Genomic DNA, 2,780 nt, shown 5'->3' with positions numbered 1-2,780 from the left:
TCTGAGCCGCCAGGACTAATAAACTCAACAGGACAGCAGCCACTATGTGCCATGGCGCCAGAGAGAAAGATGGTTGGCTGAGGACTTTCCGCTCCGCCCACCGGAGCTTCTGATTGGACATTTTATAGCTGTGTACGCCCCTGCATCCCTGATTGGCTAGCACTTAGAAACCACGCTGATAATTTTGAGTGAAGGAATGTGTAATCTCCAACCAATCAAATAAAAAAATTATATACCTCACATTCCATCCACAGCTTTTCTCATCCCAGGATTTCTTTCTTAGATCAGAACTCCCCAGACAGAGTTTTAATGCTCTATGCATCTCCTACCTCCTCCATGCTGTAGCTCAAGCTGGCCTCGAACTCATAATTAATATCTAAGGCTGGCCTTGAATTCATGGTTCACTGATTAAACACTGATCATGAAACCACATAAAGAAACAACAAAACCCCAAATCTAAAGATCAATTTTACTAAATATAGAGGCAAAAATTCTTCTTAAGAACAAGTGTGTGTGCGTGTGTGTGTGTGTGTGTGTGTGTGTGTGTGTGTGTGTGAGGTTCAGAGGACAATCTGAAGGAACTGGTTCTCTTCTTTGGTATTATGAGTCTCAGGAATCAAAGTCAAGATATCATGTCAGGATTGGTAACAATTGCCTTTACCTGCTGAGCCATCTCCCTAACTCCCTCCATTTTTTTTTTTTTTTTTTTTTTTGAGACAGGCTATGGATAGCCTGGAACTCCCAGTGATCTGCCCGATTTACCTCTGGAGTGCTGGGATTAAAGTGTGAGACCAAAATGAGCCATCTTAGAAATAAGACCAAAATGCTTTCACCCAAAAACTAAGGCCTAAGATTTCTCCTTCTAGGAATAGGCCAATAGTTACTGAAACAAGTCAGTCCGGATTCCAGAAACCAGGAAGTGTAAAAGTACAGAGTCACAAGATAGTCACGAGGTAATGACTGCCAGACTATAGAATGTTCCAACCCTGGTTTCCAGGGTAACTGACCATAAAAATGTCCCCACCTGAAGGCAGCCAATGAGAAATGGTGGTGGGCAACCATCCCTTAGAAGTAAGATTAAGCCATGATTTCTAGAAAGCCCCTAGAAGTGAGCCAATCAGAATTGTACCCGTACTAGCACCCCTAAATGATGTAACCTTGTGGCTTTTCCCTTCAAAAACTGAGCTTGCAGACAGGCAGGCACTTCCTCCAGCCTCCACTGCATTGGATGTATTGGACGAAGTCCCTGCCTAGGCTTGTATTGCTTTTGGATATCCAGAATTAAACCTTGCTTTTGCATTCTGGCATGCTCGTCTTTGGTGGTCTCTCTGGGGGTCACGATCTGGCCACAACAAAAGTAATGTACCACTGCCTCTATCTCCAAAAATTCTTCATAAAATATTTTTAAGCTAAATGAAACATGCTCAAAAGAGCATACATTGTGACAAAATTTGTTGAGTTCTAGGCTCAAAACAATAAATGCAATACAGTACTGAAAGGGAAAAATCAGTAGCCATCTTGAGAGACACTCCCCCCACCCCCAAAGGTATTTGCTGACCAGCAGTTTTAGAACTGACCAGAAGTTGAACTCATGGGAAGATAAGGCTGGAACAATAAATCTGTATATCCTGGACTTGGTAAAACAGGATACGGGGAGTAATGGACTCAACTGATCAGAAATTGAATTTATGGGAAAATAGTACTGGAACAATAAATCTAATTGTATATATCCTGGGTTCAGCAAAAGCAGGACACAGGGAGTAAAAAATTTATGTCTCTGTAGACACCCTGAATCCTGTTAGCCATCAGTAACCTCATGCTTATAGTTCAGCCAGTAACTTCAAAGAACTACCTCACCCCAGCCCCCTCTTCCAATCCCAAAATATGTAACTCTCTGCATGAAAACCTTTCCTATATAAACCCCTTACGTGAGTGCTGGGGCCGTCCTCTTCCACCCACTGTGTTAAGTGTTTGGAATAGGGACCAAGCCCCAGGCTTGCTTTGTTATTAAAAAAACCTCTGTGTGCTTGCATCGGATATTGACTCTGTGGTGGTCTTGCTTGGGGGTCTTGTGACCTGGGCACAACAGTACACAAATAGAACCTAGGATAAAAATTGTATGATCAGCCGGGCGGTGGTGGCGCACGCCTTTAATCCCAGCACTCGGGAGGCAGAGCCAGGCGGATCTCTGTGAGTTCGAGGCCAGCCTGGTCTACAAAGCAAGTTCCAGGAAAGGCGCAAAGCTACACAGAGAAACCCTGTCTCGAAAAACCAATATATATATATATATATATATATATATATATATATATATATATATATATATATATATATATATATGATCATCTCCAGTGACTCAGATGAAGACTTTGACAAGATTAAACATTTCTTTTTGATGAAGGCTCTGAGGAATTGAAGGAACATAGCTCAATATATTGGGGACTATGAGGTTCAGCCCCTCGATAGTCCCTTCCCAGGGTCAGGGAAGAATAGACAACCAGCTGATAATTTAATCATTGATGAAAGGAAATGAATCTATGTACACGAAACTCGTTAGTCCATATACTTTATTATTCTGTCAGTTCTCTCTCTACACAGCTTCTATTCTGCTCTTATGCCTAGCTCCTTTCTTGCCTAATTTGTCTCTACATTTATCTGCTGCTGCCCTGTAAGTTCTAACTTAATTCTTTCATCTTGGTTCTGCCTCATCTAGGTCCTTATCTCGTTTTTTACCCATCTAATACTTTCCCGTCTGGCTCTTCCTCATCTTCTATCCTGAA

This window comes from Peromyscus eremicus, unplaced genomic scaffold (assembly GCF_949786415.1).
Source record: "Peromyscus eremicus unplaced genomic scaffold, PerEre_H2_v1 PerEre#2#chr22_unloc_1, whole genome shotgun sequence".
NCBI lineage: Eukaryota > Metazoa > Chordata > Mammalia > Rodentia > Cricetidae > Peromyscus > Peromyscus eremicus.
Note: the sequence above shows the minus strand (reverse complement) of the source record.